This window comes from Talpa occidentalis, unplaced genomic scaffold, assembly GCF_014898055.3.
Source record: "Talpa occidentalis isolate TD23 unplaced genomic scaffold, MPIMG_talOcc4v2.1 talOcc4.10, whole genome shotgun sequence".
NCBI lineage: Eukaryota > Metazoa > Chordata > Mammalia > Eulipotyphla > Talpidae > Talpa > Talpa occidentalis.
The window spans coordinates 14,628,313-14,650,739 of NW_023600993.1; the positions used below are offsets into that span (position 1 = coordinate 14,628,313).

At 38.8% G+C, this 22,427-nt stretch overlaps 1 long non-coding RNA gene across 2 annotated transcripts in view; it reads right to left on the minus strand.

The window, feature by feature from the left end:
- The window catches only part of LOC119252581 (uncharacterized), a 247,423-nt gene that overhangs the window by 91,908 nt on the left and 133,088 nt on the right, over positions 1-22,427 (minus strand). For both annotated transcript variants that reach the window (XR_005126851.2, XR_008550324.1), the window contains exon 3: positions 18,646-18,713. This is a non-coding gene — a long non-coding RNA (uncharacterized LOC119252581). The remainder of the gene's footprint in view (positions 1-18,645; positions 18,714-22,427) is intronic.

Consider the following 22,427-nt stretch of genomic DNA (forward strand, 5'->3'; position numbering starts at 1 on the left):
TTTCATCTTCTCTTGTTTTTTCCCATGACAAGTAGGTACCCTCACCAGGTACCCTCACCAAGTAGGTACCCTCACCTTCCAAACAGGGTTTCTTTGGCATGCACAAGCCATGGCCTCATCCTCTCCACCCAAGCAAACACTAGCTGCCCTTTACCACAGTAAACTCAGCTGCTCTGCATGGTCTTCTCTAGACCTGCTTGCTCTCTCTTATCCAGACAGTAATTAGCAACATGACCTGACGCATATAAGCTCCTCCTTGAAGTTAGCAGTCACTAGCCCTCATTCTTTTCCCTTCATCCTTTCCTCGGGAAAGTCAAAGAAAATATCACAAAAGAAAATGTGTGTGTGTGGTGGGGGGGGGGGGAGAAAAAGTCCAAGTTGGTCATCTGGAATGAGTAGGTCCTAGGAGCCACTTCTTCAGAATGATGACTTTCCCGGGATGTGTGTAAGTAGCAGCCTCTCGGGGCCAGGCAGAGGGCACCATGCCTTTGCTATATTCTGTTCTCTTCCTATCATACTCAGTTCAACAAAAACAACAGCCCAAAAAAAAAAAAAAAAAAAAAAAGGGAGGGGGTGGGAAAAAAAAACCCTTATCGGCACAGTTGTGAGTTGTGATGAATAGACTTGATTGGGCTCGCACACAGCAGGCAGGTGATGGCCATTGCCTGTCTATTTCAGGACTAAACTTTAGACTGGCCACAGGTGTTTTTCCTTTTTTGGCTCTGCGGCCCTGCCATCATTAAGTTTGCCTGAAGCAGCAGACAGCTTCTGGGAGACCAAAAGATGGAGGGGGAGGCAGGGTGCAGAGACAATCCAGCTGACATTTTAAGCAGGAAATGCAACCATCTGAATGTAAAGAAGATAAACCCTGTCTCCACACAGACTATTCACTCAGGGGAAATTGAGGTAAAATATAAGAGGAATCAGGGAAAGGGAACACTAAAGGTGGCTTTAAGGGTGCTAGTGTCCTGGCTATTTTATTACTACTATGTCCTTCCTGTTACCTACAAATACTGGGGAAAAAAAGGAAATCAAAGTTCTAAGATACCACTGGAAACTTATAATTGGGTAGAAATGGTTTTTCTTTATCAAATTTAATAATTATTGTTTCAATAGGTACTCGACCTAGCACTATAAAACAAGCATAAGTATATTGTGAGCCTGTGGGGTTTCCCTTAGTCTAGGTAGACTGTTACTGAATAGAATCAATATTCTAGAAGTAAGATTTCTGAGACTCGGGAGAAGGTGTCTTGCTTCCTCTTCTCAACTCTCACCCCCAAGAATTTCTCACCTACCAACTGGTGTTCTAAATTCTTTCACATGAGGCAAATGTTCCAAATTTAAGTTTAGACTTGACATATAAGGTAGTAGAAAAGTGAATCGAGTTTTTAAAATTTGCATGAGAATATAAACAAATGACATCACAGCCTGACATCAGGTTTTGATAACAGGGCTGTCACGAGAGTAAGACCAGATGAGAGAGCGGAAGTGAAAGCAAGTATCATGAAGATTTTCACATGAGTCTGGACTTTTTTATGAGTTTATAAACTTCACTTTGAAGTATATATGAGTAAACATATGCAAAATGCACATTGCATTTCTGCATTTGATGATTTTTAAACAAGAAGAGGAAAAATTATGTGAAAAAAATGAGTTCCATTGCCTATGTGATTCCCAAATTTAACTTCAAAGTACAGATTCACAGGCTTTTAAAATATAGGGATCATTGAGAAAGTTAATCGTTTTGTTTGCTTGTGTTTGTTTTTGCTCTTTAAACAGAGGCATGATTCTTCCCCAGTTGTCAAAAGTCCCTTTGGGGCACACATGGCATCACAAGTCTAAAAAAATGATAAAATCTTTTATTTAAGTTGATCTTCAGATTTTATGAGAGCCCAATCATTTATTTTGTGATTGAAATGTCTTTTTAAGAAATCAGAAAACATTAGCCTTTGTGCTCTCCCCATATTTTTTTAGGAGGAAAATGATAACCTGAAACATTAGAGCAGATACTTCTCAAAGATCAACCCAACAAATAGTTAGCATTGCCAAAGTGAGAGCTGAGAGATTTGTCTTCCAGGTCCCTGTTCTAATCTGCTGGATGGTCTTCTCTCTTAGTTATCACATAAAACCATCCATGTGGCTCCAGAGAAAGGATAATTTTTTCATCAAGTGAGCCAAGAACATTCTGGCAGCCATTTTCTAAATGACTACCAAGACTCTGTTAACTACTAAGAGACTCACCTCTACCCCATCCCCAGTGGTGAACTGACTTCAAATCACATACTTACTGCTATTAAAAAAGGGGTAGGTGGTGTTGACACGACTATGCATATTTGCATGTTTTGTTTTTATTACAGAGGTATGCTCCCTGGGGGAACTTCATGAACTTAGAATATTTAGTCTATGCAGCTACTGCTCAAGGACCTCCACATTTGGAATCTGGGATGGGTTTTCTCAAGCTGGAATCACTAAGGATGCTCTAGGGGAAACCTGGATGCTGATGGACTAGAGAAGCTGTGATGAACAGTATCTGCACTTGCATGTAAATCATTGCTTGGAGGAGCTAATGATGATAAACAGTCATTGACTTTGAGTTTCATCCCAGAATATGTATGCTGGGCTAATGGATAATGGAGAAGGATTAGACAGTTCAAGTATGCATTCCAATGGGCACACAGACAGACGTAGCCTATTAGGAGACAATGTCCCAGTACTTGCAGTTTGTCACTATGATACTTTCAAGGAAGGACAAGACAGGCATAATTTCTGTGTGTTTTAAATTCTTTTATTCATTTATGAATCATGGAAGAGTACCATCCAGTCCGTTTAGATGGATTAAGAATAAAACTGAGATGAAAGGCAACATGGTTATGAATCAGCTGTCTTTTTAAAAAAACAAAGTAAGAAGAATGCAAAAGAAATACCTCTAGTTCCAGTTCTTTCCATCAATAGTTTCATGAGGGTATAATCTTCTTAATGGCAAGTTTCTGTGCTATTAGTGCAGGAAACTTCAAGATTATGGGCAAATCGAACATGTTTATTAAAGAAGCTTGGTTGAAGTTTGTGAAACTCATGGAAGAGAATCCAATTATAGGACATGGAATAAGAGATAGTAGTTCTACTGTCCTTAAGGAGCAATATGAATGTAGGATAAAAATCAATAAATTCTCTAGAAGTTCAGAAACAATCTGTGGGACCGGAGAGGAAACAGAGAGTAAGCTTCAGTCATTGGCAATCAGGGGAGGCTTCTTGTGGAAGTAAGATAAGACTGTTGCTTTAAAGCATGGGTGAAATTTGAGTGTGAAGAAATGGGAGAGGAAGGAATTTTGATGAGAAACCAATGCAATCAGAACTCTGAGACAGGTAGGTGGAAAAATAACCATGTTCCAGAAACAGAAAAGTTAAATTTGACTGGACTTAGTACTAATCAGCCTCGAACTGGATTTGTTTAGGATGTCTGGCAAAATGTCTCCGGTCGCAGGAAAATTTTTCACCTACTTGACATGTAAGGCTAATTACTGTCTGGATAAGAGAGAGCAAGCAGGTCTAGAGAAGACCATGCAGAGCAGCTGAGTTTACTGTGGTAAAGGGCAGCTTGTGTTTGCTTGGGTGGAGGGGATGAGGCCATGGCTTGTGCATGCCAAAGAAACCCTGTTTGGAAGGCAATTTGTTGAGGGTGTGGAGCGCACTGTTGTCCAGCATTTGCTGCATAAAGACTTTTGCCTCTCTGGTTCTTATGATCAATTTTCATTTCAGGAAAGACATGTCTGATTTTGTTGGCTTTCTATGGGGTCACAGGTCATTTTCAGATGAACTTTTGTTTGTCTTTTCAGGTTGAACACTAATGCTGTCTCCTCCATGAAATCTTTTTTCCTCAACACCGTTCTGTGGGTGTTTATCATATTACTTACTGGCCATTATATATAAATTTTCAACCTGTCTGCTTCACTCTCACCCCCAACTCAAAAGTGGCATTCACTCATCCCCAATACCCCACAGTAAGTTCTCAGATAACATCATTGATTGACAGAGAGAAAGTGAAAAATAAAAAATAAATGATTAAAGGAATATATTTTAAAATAGCTATAGTGTTGTCTATTTTATTGTAATATAGCAATATGTTGGTTCTATCCATTTCCATTTCTATGAAGATCTATTGACTAGATTGGCTAACTTATTAAGAAAATAGATATCTACAAATATCTGTCATCTGCCAGAACCCATCTATCACTTTGGTCTTCAGAAGCAATGTACTGAGTGTGTGACCCCATCTCAATGTTTCAGTCAGCCAGGGTCAAACAAAAATATCCACTTATAAGACCTGGAATTTTGATGTGTGTGTTGAGGAGTTGGGGGGTTGGTGGATATTGGCCAACTACCATCAGACTTGGATAGTATCATGAGGACTGTTTCAGAAGCATTTCTGTAACTATGATCATCAACACATTCTCTTTCTAGAATTCACTTCCTCAACCTCTCTGCTCTCCCCCCCCCCACTTTGGTTTTGGCTCCTACTTTGAATCTTGGGGCCTTCTTGACTCTTCAATAGTGCTGACAGTCTACAATTTCCTCCTCTACTTTTTCAAGTATCAATTTTTTATAGTAGCCTATAAACTACCTCGTTAATCAGATAGTGTAAAATCCAATTAGAAACATTAGAATCCAGAAATACAAGTGTTAAGGAATGTATTTCTTGATTGACAAGGAAGCCAAATAGACCCATCTATTTAGAATCTTAGCAACAATTAGCTGCCTTAGTTTCATTTATTGTGACATAAAAAATCTGGTTTATTGAAAGCTCTATTGAAGAAGATTTCTATGATATGCACCATGAGAAAATATCTTCAAACTAAAATGATTGTTTTGCTGTAATAAATTGAACCATATGTACACTATGTTATTCAATCTTTTTTCTTCAAGGCATAAATTGATATTAAAGAACATTTAAGTCATAACACATGGTTATCCAGGCATGAACGAGGCAATAACCCATATAAGTTGTCAAGGTGAAGCCAAAGCATTTATTAGAGGTTTGTGTTGTTTTTGAAAAGTGCATGGTTGGATAAACATGGATTAGTGCTATTATGCTGCTACGATGACTCAAGTGTGTTTTTACAGTGTCAGTAATTTTTATGTTTAAAAATCACTGGTGCAGTATATTAGCTATAATTTATGTTTATCATCTTGTGTACTCTAATAGGTTTCAACAAACCATTTAACACTTCAGCTTGTGCATATACATTACTTAATAGGTATTTATCTTAAAAAAGAGATACTTAACGGGACTTTCAAAGCTTGCAACTGCATGCTAAGAGAGAATACTGCAGTGTGTCACATTAACTTTCTTTTCCCTGTTTGCAGTTAACTTTGAACATTCTGGCCACTTGCTTCTTTGTTCAAAGTGCCTCTGAATGGCACAGGAAGAATAGAGTCTGTCAGTGTCCTTGTCAGCAGAATGACATCCAGTTCTCTCAGCACTGAGTGTCCGTCACACTTGCTAAGTAGGGTGTCTGCAAGATACAGCCAACACAGCTGAAAAGAGGACGAAGGTCCAGTGATCAGTCACCACATTGGGGTGCCTTTCAGAAAGAGCTAGTTAACTTCTGATTGCAGCTGTGTCCATAAGGTTTTCATGGTTTACATGACCTGGACTCTTGTTCTAGAAGAGTGTCTGAGAGAACCCCAGGGCTGAGTGGCATGGAAGGAGGGGGTGGGTGGGGAGTCAGTCGAGAATTCTAGTCACAGGAGGTTTGTTGTAGCAATACAAGAAAGGACTTCATTTATCATGACACTATTGATTCTTCCAAATGGGGCTCTGCTTATTGTTTTTGCTGCAATGATGACCTATTTCTCTTTTGCATAGTCCAGGTAGATGAATTACTAGTGTTTAGTCTTTTCATAAAAAAAAAAAAAAAGATTGATTCACTTTTTAAATGTACCCACAGTTGGTGATGGGGAGAGATGGCTTTTGTCTTCTTTTTTAAGATAACTAATTTTTTGACTTAATGACAGTCATGAGATCTGAGGTGGATTTGGAGGGGAAATACTCATCAAACTCCAGCTACAGCTTAAGGACATGATGCCACTTTGTTCATTTGTGAGATGGCTATATAAGAGTTTGTTTGCGATTCTGGAATTATGAATATACTGATCTACTAAGTAATAAATTTTTAGAAAGAGACTATAAATTCTCTAGGGTCCATCAAGTACATCAGTTGGCTGAGTTAGCAAACAGGGAGGATTTATTACTCACTGGAGACAAATCAACCAAGATGGACTGTTTGGTATTGGGAACTACCTTCTCTCTTGTAAAAACTAGTGGTGACACTTTGACATCTTAGGAGGGAGAATCACTATATCTTGATGATATTTTCAATATTGGCAACCTCTGCTAACTGGACCCAAAATTGTTTCCTACATATTTCAAACTTCACTATTTTCATGATAAAATCAAAATTATATGCAAAACACCATGGACAATTTATATGAAAATGCATGTGGAATGTATTTCCAATGAAGAGAATTAGAGGGAAATCTCATTAGCATCTTGCATGAATAGTTACACAGTTTTCAAAGGATGAAGAAAGATAATGATCTAGCCTGAAACTTAAAGTAAAACTTTTTTAAAAAAAATTATGTTTATTGAGGTTAGTTGGTTTATATCATTGCATCTTTGGGGGTTAGAGGTTCAAACCTCCATAAATGAATGTATTTACAACATGCCCAACACCAGTGCTCCAATAATCTTCCATCATGTTCCATTGGGCCCCTTCTCTCTCCACTCCCACCATGACACCACTGCCTTCTGGTTGCCTCGGTTTTGCAGGTGGGTGCTTAGAATTCATTATTATTAGTTTGGCTTTGACTGATCCTCAGTTATAATTCTCCATAGTTCACATCTAAATGAGGCCATCCAATATTTGTCTTTCTCCTTTTGACTTATTTTCTTTAGCATTATTTTTTTGGTTCCATCCATGTTGTTACAAATGGTATTAATTTATCTTTTTTAATAGCTGATGTGTGTGTGTGTGTGTGTATGTGCGTGCACGTGCATGTGCACCACACATTTTCTGATCCACTAGTTTGTCCTTAGGCACTTTGGCTATTTCCATAATTTGGCTCCAATAGAAATTTTTAAAAACTGTTTATTTTATTGAAGTTATATTGGTTTACAACACTATGATTTTAGGGATATTTCTAGAATTATGTAGAACTTTCTGCATCTAGAATGGTGCATCTTCTATGTCTAAGATATCCAATACAGTAGCTACTAGTGACATGTGGCAATTGAGCATTTGAAATGTTAGTACAGTTGGATAACTGAAGTTAAAATGTAAATATCCACATGTGGCAGTGATTACCATGTTAGACACTGCAGGATAGTTCTTTAAGAAAACTTAAAGGACTATTTACCACTACGGGTAGTACTATGTTAGTACTGGGTTAAAGAAGTAGACATGATGGTAGGAGAGACGTATTTTCTTGTAAAAGGCATTTAAAACAAACTAGAATACATGAGAAAGGAGACAGAAGTCAAATTGATTCTGGAGTCTGAATAGTGGGAGAGCTAAGTAAGAGTGAATCTGTCCACACGTGAAACTGAACAGTTATACAAGTGGGTAAAGATGAGACTGAGTTTTATGAAACATAAAAAATTAAAAAGGAAATGCCACTTCTCAGTACTTATTTACCCAAGGAATATGAAAAATCACTGTTATGAAATGATGTTTTCACTCTTATGTTCATAGTAGCATTATTCACAATAGCCAAGATATAGAATCAACTGAAATGTCCCTCCAGACAACTGGATAAAGAAATTGTGGACTACATACTCAATGTAACACTACTCAGCTATTTTTTAAAAATGAAGTAGTGCCTTCGGGGATAAAATAGATGATCTTGAGGTAATTGTGCTAAGTGAAATAAGTCAGAAAGACAGTTACGGAGTGGCTCACTCATTCACGGAATATAAATAACCAAAGAAAACAAACTAGAGGGCCTCCCTGGTGGCACAAGGGGTTAAGCACAGCACTGTGAGACTACTGGCAGCCTCTGCAGAAGAGTTCTACCCCCAACCAGGAAGCTGACCCACATGGCACAGTAGACCTCTCCTGTCTTGCACGCTGCTCCCCTCAGCAGCGTATTTCAGAGGAATCACTGTCTCTGGTGAATCCTCTCACCCCCACACCTCTGGCCTGTACCCGAGTTCTTGTATGCATAAATAAATAAATCTTTTTTAAAAAAAAAAAGAAAATAAGCTAGAAAAACAAAACAGAAATAATTTTTAGACTGAAAAATATGAGGATTATCAAAAGGGATGGGGGAGAGGTGATAATAAGGGTGGGGAGGCATAGGGTGTGACCTTGGAGTTTTGGTGGAGGGTGAGTGAGGCATGTGCACACATGAAGGTGTGAAGTTGTACTCTCAAAGTTCTATAGTTGTGTAAATGATTGGCAAATCAATAATATTGGGAAAAATTAAATTCTAGCCCTGCTACTTGTGTGCTCTTTGTCCTATACAAATTTCTATTGGTCAATCTCCTCTATTATTAAAGAGATAAAAATAGTACCTATTTCACAAAGTGGTTGTGAAGATGAAATGTTAATTTATATAATCAGCTTGGAGAGTTTGACTTACCAGAGATGCCAATATCTGTCTGCTGCTATTATTTATGAATGAAAGCCCCTTTACCACATTATAGTCCTGCTATCAAAGATAATATACTTTTTCTTTAGAGCAGAAGATCCCTGTCCCCATTTTTAAGTGACTTGTGTGACATTCTGTTTGTAAAGTAGGCAGGCTGTCATTTAAACATGAAGGTTTTATGTTTAAAAAGCAAATAGGATACTTAGTTTTTAATATTGTCAGAGAGGCAAGTGTCGACAGCATCATGGGAAGAGTTGTGGAATCTCCCCTGTTTGTGTACTGAGCAAATTATAAGAACATTGATAACATCTTAAAGACCAGAAGGCTTATGATTCTTTCATTTATATTTGGGAAATTTGTCTATAGTCCCATTATTCTAGAATAAGAAAGAGTTGATTCTTTGTGGACATTAATATATTTAGTATAGAGATGAGCCTCTTCCTTGAATGTCAACTAATATGAAGTGCAAATTCTGACATCCTTTCTCATTAGCCCCACACGTTTGTATAAATTGAGGAACATCTATATACTGCATTCTTTAAAGTAAGGGAAGCCAGTGAGCTAAAGGAAACTTGAAAGAGTTGGTCAAGCAATTCCAGACAAGAAGCATATCAGACATTTTCTGACCTTGGAGAAACATCCTACCACCATCTTAGACTTTCCTCAACTCTAATGTCAAGCCAAAAAGTACTGTAACTATGTAATTAAAAAAAAAATGCACAAGCCTAAAATCTGTACTTTTGTGTTTTCACCCAAGATATTGAAAACTTGGCTTTATCTAAAAAAATTAGAGTCCTAAACTTCACAGTTATAGACTTAACACCATTTTCTAGTAGTCATACTCCCACACTGCTTTTCACTGTATTTTACACATCAAGGTTTTCAGAAACATTGCTGAACAAATGGTTAAATAAAGAAATCTTTGGGGCCTCCCCTGGTGGTGCAGCGGTTGAGCGCTGGGCTGCAAAGCTGCCCGCAGCCTCGGCAGCCCGGTTCGATCCCCGGCCACCGGTGAGGGTCCCACATGGTGTGCAGACCTCTCCTGCCGCCTGCTGCTCCCCTCAGCAATGTATTTCATCAGTCTGCCTGTTCTGTTCCCTGCTCTGGCTCTGGTGAATTCTCTCACCCTCCCGCACTTCTGACTATACCCAGTGCTTGTATAAATAAATAAATAAATTAAAGAAAAAATAAATATTTCTTTATTTTAAAAAAATAAAGAAACCTCTGGAGATGTTTAACTTTCATTTGGACTTTGTAAGTCTCTTAAAAGTGATGTATCCTTAGCAAATGACACTTGTAGGAATTAATTGTTGATCATTTTAACCTTTATTTCCACTTTACTGATACATTCAGTCATATATTTATCATTCACTTGACACTCTATGTGTCTGTTACTTGCTAATCATTGGAGATAAGAAGGCAGGTGAGACAGGCTAGCTGTACTCAAGATGTTTAGTATCTAGAAGGAAGGACAGATGACAACACAATAAGCAGACACCTTAGGTGCTGCAATGGATTCTCCACAGTTGAACAAGCAGAGTCACTGATATGTGGATACATTTCCCTCACGGGCAAAAATACGACTTAGAGAGTAGACCTTAGAGTATGCTGAGGAGAGAGCAAGTTTGGACAGGGTGAATTTGAGGTGTTTGCAGGATATCTAGATGGCGATGCTAGGTAGACTGTTTGAAATAAGGTTGTGACATTCAGCAGAAAATACCAGACTGGAGAACAAGGAGTCTACAACTTCTGGGTGAGAGTTAAAGCCAAGGCTGTGGACGAGATTCCCCAGGGAGAGTATTTTATGGGAGCTGGAAAGACAAAGACCTCAAAATAATCTTAGGAAGTTTCATCCCAGGAGAACCAAAACCATAAAAAGAAATGACTGTTGCCTGGGTCCTTCAAATCCTTTCCCAGGACAAGTTTTGACAGGGTGTTGTCCTTCTTAAGGAGCAGGAGAAAGTACAGTGGAGGCAGGGAGGGAAGGAAAAAGTTGTTTTGAATTTTTTGTATTCTGTAAGTAAGTAGAAAAGCAGAGATCCAAACCTAGAATTCACACCGGTTCTGGGAAAGCCACGGTTCACCAACTTAGGAGAACGTCTGCATTCAGCATATTCTCGACAATCAGTCGCAGAATAAGAGGTTTTGGAACTTAAAGATGGGTTTGAGGCACATAGTTGAAGAGTGATTTGTAAATATATAGATTAAGTTTCCCATAAAGTTAGGTTGGAAACCAAGGATGAAGGTATTTGCTGAGAATGCTGATGCAAAACTGTCTTGGAAAGTGTGAAGTGTTATTTACCTCCCTAACAAGCCTCCAGGCTTGGCTCCTTTTATTATTATAGGTCGTTGGTAAAGAAGGTGTGTAACAGATAATAAGGTACCTGGAGGACAATGGCTTTGATGAGCCATCTCTCAGCTTCCCCTGAGGACCTCTGTGGACAGTCACTGGGGCTCCCCCATATCAGGTGGGTCGGCTGGGATATGAGCCTTCTGAGGAGGTCTGCTGTGAGTTTCCAGGCAAGTTTCCATGCAGACTTATCATCTCTTGAGCAACTTCTATAACATCTCTGAGCTTCTATTTTCTCATTTGTAAAAGGAAAATAAAGCCCTTATCTCTTGAAATTTCAACATGATGATCTAAGCACCATGAGAACAAGGAATTTGCCTTGTTCTGGACTTCTTCCCAGATTCCAAAATGACAGATGCCCTGTATATATTTGTTGAGTAAATAAGTGAAGGCATGTACATTGAGTACATGAAAGTAAGAGTGGCTTGAATGTAATAGATGCCTAATAGTTATGTCTCCCAAAAATTAATTATGTCTACCAGAAATTAACCCAGTCTCTCTATGCTTCATCTCCCAAGTCTCAGTGAGTGTCCCTCCATGTTGTCACCTGTCTTCACATTCTTTTTTTTTTAAGATTTGTTTATTTATTTATACAAGCACTGGGTACAGTCAGAAGCGCGGGAGGGTAAGAGAATTCATCAGAGCCAGAGCGGAGTGTAGAACAGGCAGAGTGACGAAGTACACTGCTGAGGGGAGCAGTGGGCGGCAGGAGAGGTCTGCGCGCCATGTGGGACTCTCGCTGGCAGCCGGGGATCAAACCAGTGCTGCAGAGGCTGCTGGCAGCTTCGCAGCCCAGTGCTCAACTGCTGTGCCGCCAGGGGAGGCCCACCTGTCTTCACTTTCTATGGAAGTCTACAAATTAAGGAAATATCATTGATGTATTTCCTTGAATGTAGAAAACAGCCTGGAAATCGACAGAGGAAGTATCACTGGATGAAATATTTTTGCAAACCAGAATTTTGCAGTGTTCCAAGTGGTTGCCCAGCTGTGAATATGTGGGACCAGAGACATGTCAAGTCTGGAAATGTTGGGCAATGCTACCTTACAAAGGTTTCTTTTCTCTGAAATTTTTCTCAAAGACTTTACTATTCTTATGTGCCTGTGTGCTGCCTCCAAGAAGGGAAGAGAGACACATCTCCCTGACCATATCTGATCAGAAGACCCTTTGGTCATAGAATATCTACGGACCTTGTATTGGTGTAACTCCTTGGGAAATGTGAATCTGCTCATTAGCTAGAAGAAGAGACACAATATGGAAAGTATTTACTTTTATAGGACAGTAAAATGCTTTTTTTAGGTCAGGAAAGGCTTATTTAGGAATGAGATGCGGAGTTCTGGCAACCCAAGACAGTCATCGAGGAAATTTCATTCCAATGAAGCACTTAAATGAGTGAAAACAAATGAACATAAAATAAGTATATAATAACACCTAGGGAAAATTAAACATCTCTCCATTTAACATCTGTCACATAGATAATCGTAGCAACTAGATTGATTATGGAAGAGGAAACTGGAAGTTTAAAAGGGAAGCAGCTGAGTTTGCTTATATCACCTGCAAAGGGACTACTTTCTTTGGCAGATTGATATTGCACAAAGGTTTGAAGTTTCATTAAAGAAGCAAGGTTGGATAGTGTAACAGTATGTTACAGAATATGTGAATGATCAGACAACGCACTGCATGAGGCCATCTGAAAGAGCAATGTATTGTGCATACATGGTGGATTGTACTATGCCTTAAATGACACTTTTTCATAATAAAACTATATAATATTGTGGCATAGTTATAACAATGAAAATGTGATCAGCACATTAATTATAAAAACAACAGGTAGATTCTTATGAATCATGATTTGGTGTCTGTTTGGGTATTTTTACCCCTTGTGCAATATTATAATGCTTCAGTGTCTACTGTAATTTTGAAAAGCACATGTTTGCATTTTCTGGATGGCCTGGTTATGTTTAATGAAGATTTTTTTTTTTAATGAACAAGTCAAACAGCACAATAAAATCCTTAGGTTAAATTCTTTTTAACTTAAATTCTATGTCAAGGGGTGTTCACACCTGCAGATTCTACTCTCTTCTTTATATCTAAACTTCCTGCTGAAAGCAGGTCAGAGTCAACAGCTGGATCAACTTGGAGTTGTGCTTTTTTTTAACAATTAGTTTTATGTTCTTTTAAATAATTGCTTCATTATATTTTGTGCATCTGTGTAGGGGTCGGATAATGACATTCGGTAAATTTCCAAATAGCTGTATAACTGGGGAATACCAGTTAAGCAATAATATAGCCCACGTGTAGGTGAGAAAACAGGGGTATGTACTCGATGCCCCACCACTACCACCAAAAAAAAATCCTTAAACAAAAGAATTGATTCTGCTCCGTGAGGAAGTGGGTTCTGCTTCAGGTGATGATATCAAACCCTGTATTTTCAAAGATAGACTGTAGGCAGTTCAGACAAGACCAACCAAGATGATGAAAGGCTCAGAAAGCAAGACTTGTGAGAGAAGATTAAGAGCACGGGAATACTCATTGTGGTGGAAGGAAGCTAGGGAGAGAAATAACTGTCTACCTCAACATGAAATGATGTTACATGCAGAAGCAGCATCAATTAGTGGTAGTAGAAGAAAAGGGCAGTTGGAAGAGAGCTACTTCCATTTTACTTAATGTCAGAAACAAGTTTTGTGACAGGAAGAACATTAATAGGATGGGGTCAAGTGTCAGTCAAGGCAGAGTTGAAGACTTAGCAGCTGTGGAATCAAAACTGAGCTTGCACCAATTCACTGGTCAAAATTATTTGCAGCACACTGAAGTCAGTGTGTGGCCTGAAAATGGGTTGGAATTCAGTTTTCTTCATTGCCATAATCATGGTTCCTCAGGAAGGGCGCATCAAGGCAGTCAAAGATCCATCATTCACTTCCAAGAAACAATTATCAAAATTCAGAATAAAAATATTCTTAAATTTTAAAACCAGGGGCCTCCCTGGTAGCACATGGGGTTAAGATGCAACCTATGAAGCTGTCCACAGCCATAGCAGCATAAGTTCGATCCCTGGCCAGGGAGGTACCCATATGTCACAGCAGACCTTTCCTGACTTGCCCACTGCTCCCCTCCACAGTGTGTTTCAGTCAATCTGCCTATTCTGTTCCCCAATCTGTCTCTGGTGAATCCTCTCAGCCCCGACACCTCTGGCCTGCACCCAAATCTTGTATGCATAAGTAAATAAATGAATCTTTTAAAAAATATTAAAACCACAAAAGGGTGATAACAAGCATAATTGACAAGTATAAGAACTTTGTAATTGTTCTTAGCTTTACCAGATAATGAAAAGTCCTGTAATATTATAATTATCAAGAGCATGGAACTATCATATAAACAGACAGAAGGGTCGAAGAAACATAAGCTGAAACCCAGAAGGACAATCTCATAAACTGATTGATAGGAAGATACATTTCACTTTGAAAATTGTGAAGAAGGGACCTCCCCTTGTGGTGCAGACTATTGAGCGCAGTGCTGTGAAGCTGTCCACTGCCTCTGCAGCACCAGTTCGATAATGGCGGGCCAGCGAGGATCCCACATGGCACAGCAGACCTCTCCTGTCTAGCCCGCTGCTCCCCTCAGCAGTGTATTTCATCAGTCTGCTTGTTCTGGTCCCTGCTCTGTCTCTGGTGAATCCTCTGACCCTCCCGCAAATCTGGCTGTACCCTGGTTCTTGTATAAATAAATAGATCTTTAAAGAAAAAAAAAGAAAGAAAATTATGAAGAGGGAGGAAATTTCATTTTAAAGATTATGTAAAATGATCAATAATTTTGTTAAAATTAAGGGTAAGAATCACATATTATACCGATATAAAAGCCTTACTGGATTAAAACCATAATTCTTAATAGCCAATATAAGGATAATGCTGAGTGAAGTATTCACAATGCTTTCAAGGATCTTTAACATGATTTCCCCTACCTACTGGGGTAGTTATAGCTCATTCCCTGGGAGTTATAGCTCTTTCTTGGTGAGGAAATTGAGATTAGAGAGATAGAATGATTTTTCTCAAGAATTTATCAAACAAGTGTTTCTTATTGAGCATCTATGATTTTCCACGTATCATGCTAGGCACTAAGGTAATTCCATATAAAGATGAACTTAACTTTTCTAGAGAAGTTTTATGGATACCTTCTGGTTTTATTTGTCCAATATTTATGTCCCTGATTTTTATTTGGGAAACCACAGTGTTCTCAATCTTAGACCATGTGATTCAGGCCAAGAAGTGGGCATTATACCCCTGGCCAAAAGGACTGGTTCAGGATTGAACCTCAAAAGCCAGTCTTCAGTCTTATTTTGGAACCATTGGAAGGGCCACATCCTCCCTGCTTTGATGCTTCTAGAGTATCAAAATAACCTGGAGAAAGTAATGTGGAGTTATTGGTGGTCAGTTTGTCACTGAATAAAAATTGGGGGGCTACCCGGTGGCACAGAATTTAAAGTCTCAATGCTATCAAACTATGGCCAGCCACTGTGGCATGAGTTCAATCCCAGGCCAGGGAGCCAACCCACATGGTGCAGCAGACCTCTCTTGTCTCACTTGCTGCTCCTCTCAGCAGTGTATTTCAGTGGAACTTCCTGTTCTGCTCCCCACTCTGTCTGTGGTGAATCCCCTCACCCTCCACACTTCTGACCTATACCCCAGTTCTTGTATGCATAAATAAATAAATCAAATCTTTAAAAAAATTGAAAGGAAAAAATAAAGCAGAAGGATGAAGGAAAAAACACATTCTTAGGAGCTTTTGTGAACTTTTGGATATAGCCATGCCTGCAGCACTAAAAAGTGCTGCACTTTTTAATTATGTGGACAGCAAATTCCTTTTTGTTGTTATATTTTACAATAGTTTTATTAAGGGCAAAGAGCTCTGCCCCATAGAATTTAATTTTTTTTAAGTAAGGAGACAGAAAATAAGCAATAAGCATAATTAAGCAGTAAGTCATATAAATAGGTAGAAGGTATTCAGTGCTATGGAGAAAAGACACACAGTAGTTAGAGTGTGTGTTGGAGGTGGGAGGAGGAACATGACTTTTAAAATGTGTGGCCAATCTAGGACCTTTGCAAAGGTGAATCTGAGCCAAGACTTGAAGGATGTCAGGAACATTTGGAAAAAGAGTATCACGAGAGTATTTCAGAAAGTCTGAACTTCAAGACAGCAGCTGAATAAAGAATTCTGAGCAACAAGGGTATCTTGCCCTACCTACCACTCTCAGGCAGAAGAATAATAACTTCTTTTTGTTTAAGGATTTATTTATTTATACAAGCACTGGGTACAATCAGAAGCACGGGAGGGTGAAAGAATTCACCAGAGCCAGAGCAGGGAACAGAACAGGCAGACTGACGAAATACACTGCTGAGGAGAGCAGCGGGTGCGGCAGGAGAGATCTGTCGCGCCATGTGGGACCCTTGCCGGTGGCCAGGGATTGAACCGGCACTGCAGAGGCTGTGGGCAGCTTCGCAACCCAGCACTCAACCGCTGCACCACCAGGGGAGGCCCAATGCCAACTTCTTTTCAACAATTATATTTCAGTTAACCTTGGACAGTTATTGATAAGGAGTCCAATTTAGTGCTTAAAAGAGAGTTCCAGAGTTTGAAATTTGGAGCAAACTTATTTATATAAATATATAAAAATTTCTTCATATGCATATATGTTTATACATGTGTAAAATACTGTTTCTTGATTCTATTCTACGGATAAAGTTTTTAAGGATAAAGATAAACTTTATCTATGGATAAAGTTTCCAAATATGAACTATTTGCCCTTTCCTTTCCTTTTAGAGAATAAAGCAAAATTTAAGTCTGTGTACAATGATTCCACAATCAGAGTTTAGAATATTTTCTAAACAACCACTTAGAGCAAACTATACTAAGTAAGGAACTATCAGCCTTAACAGAAGCAATCCTGGCAAACAATTATTTTCATTGCAGTACTGACAATTATGTAAATGTGTCTGGAACAGCAATGGGCACCTAATTATGACACCTAATTATGCCAATTTATTTATACACCTCCTTAAACAACATTTTATTTATAACTCTCCCACTCACTGAAAGACAAGATAAAGTAAGGAGACATCATCCATAGATGATTATTTCATCTTTGCAATATGAACACGCTAATCTACTTGAACTTGAACAATTCGGGTATGCCCTGCTCATGGAGAATTTGCTTTCCACCTGATCACTTATAGATTTCAGGTGAACATCAGTATATGTACCTGAGGTTGAAGAACTGATAGCATTAACTACCCTGGGAAATATTCCTAGCAGAGGGAACTATCCCATCTCACCTTACTCAAGCAAAAAAACAACATCTGTAATTCCTTCAACTAAGTGTGAGCAAGTTATTCTATCCAAGACCATAAATGGAGTAAGAATAACTCAAGAAATAAACATTACCACCAGGTCATAGGATCATTTTCTTAGGTTTCTCTTTTTTCAGAACTCAGTGATAATTCTTGTAATTAAAAGGTACTGCTTGACTTTGATAGAGAAGAGATGTGGCATAGCTTAGCTCAGATCAGTTCCTTGGACACAGAGGATTTCCTGCCATGAGGATTGTTACATTATGTCACTTATTGGAATGAGGGAATCAGGGATGGAGATGAAGGAATCAAGCAAAACGGTGGGCCCACCCAAGTGGCAGTCATCCCCAATCTGGCCACATTAGGAGCTCTGGGTCATGAGTTGTGTTACTACATTGGGTCAACCTCAAGCCAGGGACTGAGTGTTTGATAACCCAGGATGATCTAGTCAGCCATCTACTTATGGGTTGTAGGGATTGGCAACCTTCCAGGTCAGAAAGTTCTCATTTGAACCAGAGAAGTCCACCCATCCCCGACTCCTATACACCCAGACACAGGGCAAAGGGCACACCAAGGGGACTGGATGACACACAGCCTCTACAGGACCCTGAATGGATGGTTAGAAGATCATTTGGATTGTCCTAGGGACAATTAAGACTGCCTTTCCTTCACCAGAATGGACTTCTGTTTGAGAAATGTGAAATTAGGCTTCCGATAAACTATTCATTCTTGAAACACTCAGGTGATGCTAAGAAAGGCCAAAAATACAGCTAATTTAAGTTGCTGTTTGTGTATGTGTGTGTATTTTTTTCCCTGCATATGGTCAGGTTAAGGAGCCCTGAGTGAATTGGTCATTCATGTCTGAGGTGACATCTTGACCCTTCCTCATTGCAGTGTGGACTGCAGGCAAATAGCATCCCCTGGAAACGTGTTAGAAATGCCAACCGCAATTCAGACCATGGAATCAAAATTTGCCTTTTAGCAAGGTCCACAGGAGATTAATATGCATGTTTTCACTTTAGAAGCACTAAGGTATAGAAGCTGATAATAACTTGATAAGCCCTTTAAACTAGGGGTCCTTTGGCCAAATGGTGAGTGGAAGTAGGGGGGCTGCAAGTTAAGATTGAACTACTTAAAATCTGAGAACATGGCCTCCCCTGGTGGCGCAGTGGTTGAACACTGGGTTGCGAGGCTGCCCGCAGCCTCTGCAGCGCCAGTTCAATCCCCGGCCACCAGCGAGGGTCCCACCACAAAAAAAAAAAAAGAAAAAGAAAAATCTGAGAACAGCTGGAATGGAACCATTTTCTTACTGGGCTGAAACTGTTACGGCTCGCCATGCTCAGGTCTTCTTAAATCACCCATTTTCACCCATTTTCAACTGCAAAAAAAAAAAAAAAGGTGTGAATTCTTAGCCTCTATAACCTATCATATGCTTCTGGTTCCTAACTTGGCAAGTCAGCTAAGGTTTCTGAAGGAAACTAGGAAGGCAGCCTCTACTAAAATCTTAGAAAATTTTACTTTCATGGGTGACAGAAAGCAGGAACCCAAGTTGAATTTTGACTGCCAAGGAGGGAAGGAATGAATCATTTTCATCCAATGGTTGCCAAATCATCAATCATTCTAAATTAATTCTCATTCCCTCTGACACTTGGGAAGTACCAAAACATATTGAGCAAATGTCCTGGAGAAAACGTAGGTTGTAAGAGCCATGATTTGTACTTGTAAGGGCTATCACCTTAAGAATATCCCGCTTCCACTGATCAAGCTCAGGATTGACAATCAAGTCAAAGTTTTTTACAGCATGTAATATTTGGCAAGATTAATTGGAACTCTGTAGGCCCAAGGGCACCCATATATTCCATATGATCCCTTTCAAAATATTATCAACTTTGTAGGAGATGCAAATATGTGTGAGAGCTATAAATTCTTCTATTTTAAATATCATGCTGTCCCTTTGGGAGAATCTCATGGGCCCAGATAATTACTTCTATATGGGGAATGATGAATCACAACATTTTTTGATTCATATCTGCACTCTTTTGGCAGGTCTCTGGCATGAATCACATGTAAATGAATGAAATGTTTTCTGAATTTTACTAGCACAGACACACTATACCTCAAACTCAGTCGATATATTAAGATAGGATGATAGAGACTATTTCTGCCCCACCAATTCTATTTCTTTCAAAAATATGATATAGAAAATGACTGAATGACCCAAAGGCCCATCTTACTTGAAAAAGATGCTCAAGAACAGAACCTTCCACTGTTTAACAGGTTAAGACTAGATTTAATGGGAGTAGAGATGAACTATTAGGACTTTAAAATTTTTCTAGAGCCCCTTAAAGTTTTTAAATAGTTCATCCATTAGTCTCTTTGTTTTCCTTTGTCATGTAACATATATATTTTACTTAATCAACAATCATTTATTGAGCTTCTTTTAAATGACTGGCACTTGACTAGCTTTCTGGGATATCAAAAAAGGAATATGGCTTTGTATCCATTCTTAATAATGTAAGAGTTTAATGGGGGTAAACAAACACTTAACCCAATATTTGATTTTAAATCAGGTAAGTCTCTTAGTGAGCAAAATGCCATAGAAATGTAGGGGAGTAACTCACACATGATTCTACAAAGAGGGGGTCTTTCGAAATCCAATTTATCCAAGAAGATGAGGGGAATAAAAGAATCCTAAACTGACAGCAATACTCAGATTATAACAACAACAATAACTAATATTTCTGCGAAACTTATTGTGTGTCCCAACCTATTGGACGACTTTACATGCATGCGCTTATTTTAACCCTCACAGAATCCCTGTAAAGTGTTGGAAATACATGAAAAACACATGAGATATGTGATGGTCATGGAACTACATGAGAACTGTGATTCTGAGCTCACAATCACATCAAGTCTGGGGGAGCAAGACCAGTAGGAAGATGTGCTGTGAATCAGGAGCAGGCAGCCACCAAGGGACTGACTGGATGTGACCTCGTCATCATCCAGGTAGCATGGACTTATCCTCTCAGAGCTGGGAACTTCAGAAATGTTTCCAAGCAGGAGAATGACATGTAAAATTAATTTTTCAGTAAAAGAGGTAGTGACTATGGATGAATGAATTGGGGAAGTGCTACAGTTGGTGCCCTGTGCTGAGGACCCTCTCATAGCTAAGTATGAGAAATAATAAAGGTTAGAGCTAAAGACAGTGAAAGTGACAGAGGGAGTTAGTTCTGAGGGCCTATGGGTAGGTGCCGAGGACTTCTTGGTGGGTCTTTGATTTCCATAAAGGAGCTCAAGATGACTTTTATAAATTTCTGAATCTTGAATTTAGATCAATTCCTACTGATTTGCTTGGGTAGCTGTGTTTTCCCAAATAGAAGATACCAGAAGAGGAGTCAGTTTAAGGGAGAACTAGATGGATTTTTTTGGTCCTTTGGAGTCAAAACTGGGATGACCTTCAGATAGCCAATTTAAGACTTGTAGAATGAAGTTGGAAGTCAGTTCGGTGAAATACATGTCTGTCCGCACGCACACATAGATTTGGAGTTTGGACATTCTGTCACTTATCAGATCCAGTCATTTAGTTAAGAACATTGTTTCAGAGTCACATGTTGAAGATCTTAACTAAAACAACAAATATTTGTTGAATTAATGTCGGAATTATGGTGCCAAGAAAAAAGGAAAGATTTGTGGTTGAAGTTCTATGGTTTTATCTGCATCGTCACAGCTTGCACTGTGATGTCAAGGAAAGATTGTTGTTGTCTTCTTGTCCACATCTGAAATGTTGATTGATGAGGTGGTAAAAACTGTTGCTCTTCTTTTTATCACATTGCAATGATTTGCAGGTTGGGGACAAAGTAAGTGAAAAAAAATGACTTTCTTTCAGTGGCTGACAAAAGGATATTCAGAAAGGTGTAGAAATTAAATATATAATTGACGCAAGTTTTCTATAAACCTTTAAACTAATACTGATGTTAGAAAATGTTTCATCATCTGTGATTTTTTTACAGTTTCTCAAGAGCTACCTTTGTTTTATTATAACAGTCACGGCCATATTCCAGTGCTTTAGGAAGAAATGGAAAGCAATCATGGACTAGCCTTTGCCATCCCACAAACTCAACAAATCTCTATTTCAGAAATTAGCTTGTAAGGAAAAACTCTGCAGATTTTTAAGAAATTACTGACTCTTTGGAAATCCTAAAGATGGGTGAATGTCACCATAAAAGCAATTATGCTTTTAGAAACACATTCACCTACACTAAATACTAAATATACTAAATACTAAATATATTAGAATGCATTCATGTATACTAAATTCAGTTGGAGGCAAGGCTTATTTCAATGATGCTTCCCACCACTGTCAAATATTAATTGAACATCACACACAGCCAGGTAGAAATGAAAACCCAGAATTTTGACACACTATTCTCTTTTCTACTTTTGCCATTCCGCCACCCCAGAGCTTATAAATCATATTGCTGGGAGACACATCGCCTAGCAGTCTGAGTTGACTTATAGAAATAAGAAACTGAAAGGATGGACAGGAAGAGAAAGAGAGGGGGATTCAAATCAAGCAACCTTTAAAAAAGAGCAAAAAGAAAATCTTAAGGGGAAATAAACCTCCCAGAAGGAAGAAATGTCCAAATGCTTAAAACAAGACAGAAGACAAGTGGCATATTATAAAAGCTAATTCAAGCAAATATGAAAACGCCAAGAGGAGATAACATGTTTCAGTTGGATGGCCAAAGACATTTCCTCTCCTGAAATGATGAGAGGGAAGAGAATGTACTCTCTTTAAGGAGAAAATATTCTTGTAAGGCAAATACTTGTGGGATCCTTGTGGAATCCATTTTAGCATTTCCCCCCAATTTGGTTTCTTATCAGCAGCTACATGAACAGGGTCTTGCTGTTTCTATTCTTGTCCTACAGAAAAGAATAAAGGTTTTAAATCAGCCTTTGAGGATGAACAACCAGACTCTGCCACTTTCCCTATATGTCATCTTGAATAAATCCCTCTGACGCCATAAGTCTGTTTTCCCATCAGACAGAGATAAAGAAAGTAACCCTCACAGGCACGTAGGAGGCTTAAATG